This window comes from Pterocles gutturalis, unplaced genomic scaffold, assembly GCF_000699245.1.
Source record: "Pterocles gutturalis isolate BGI_N339 unplaced genomic scaffold, ASM69924v1 scaffold10395, whole genome shotgun sequence".
Classification (NCBI taxonomy): Eukaryota; Metazoa; Chordata; class Aves; order Pterocliformes; family Pteroclidae; genus Pterocles; species Pterocles gutturalis.
This window is the reverse complement of record NW_010138393.1, coordinates 55,319-55,728: the sequence shown is the minus strand read 5'-3', so window position 1 is coordinate 55,728 and position 410 is coordinate 55,319.

Sequence of the window (410 nt, the reverse complement as noted above, 5' to 3'; positions counted from 1 at the left end):
GAGCGGGAAGGGCTCTCCCAGGACACGGCAGACGGTAGTGGTGGAGAAAAAGCAAAACCTACGTGGGCTGCGATGGGCACGCTTGGGGAAGAACAACTAAAGACAAGGGAGGGCTGAAGCGAGCCCTGAAGTGAGGTGGGAACACGCCGATTCCCACCCTGCGGGGAATTGCTCGGAGCGCAGCTCCTCAACAGCTTTAAAATCGGTTTGGGAGGGGAAAGCGAGGGGGGAGCAGCCGACTCCTCCTGCAGATGAATGAAAAGCACCGCTCCTGGGGAGCGGGTCAGGCTGGTGGAGGGGAAATGTCCTTCCCGCGTCCCTCCTGCTCTGTCCCCTCCCTTGCGCTGGGTTCAAGGAGCCCCACAGCCACGTCCCTGCTCTCTCTGGATGCCAGAGCTGGGACAAGGCTG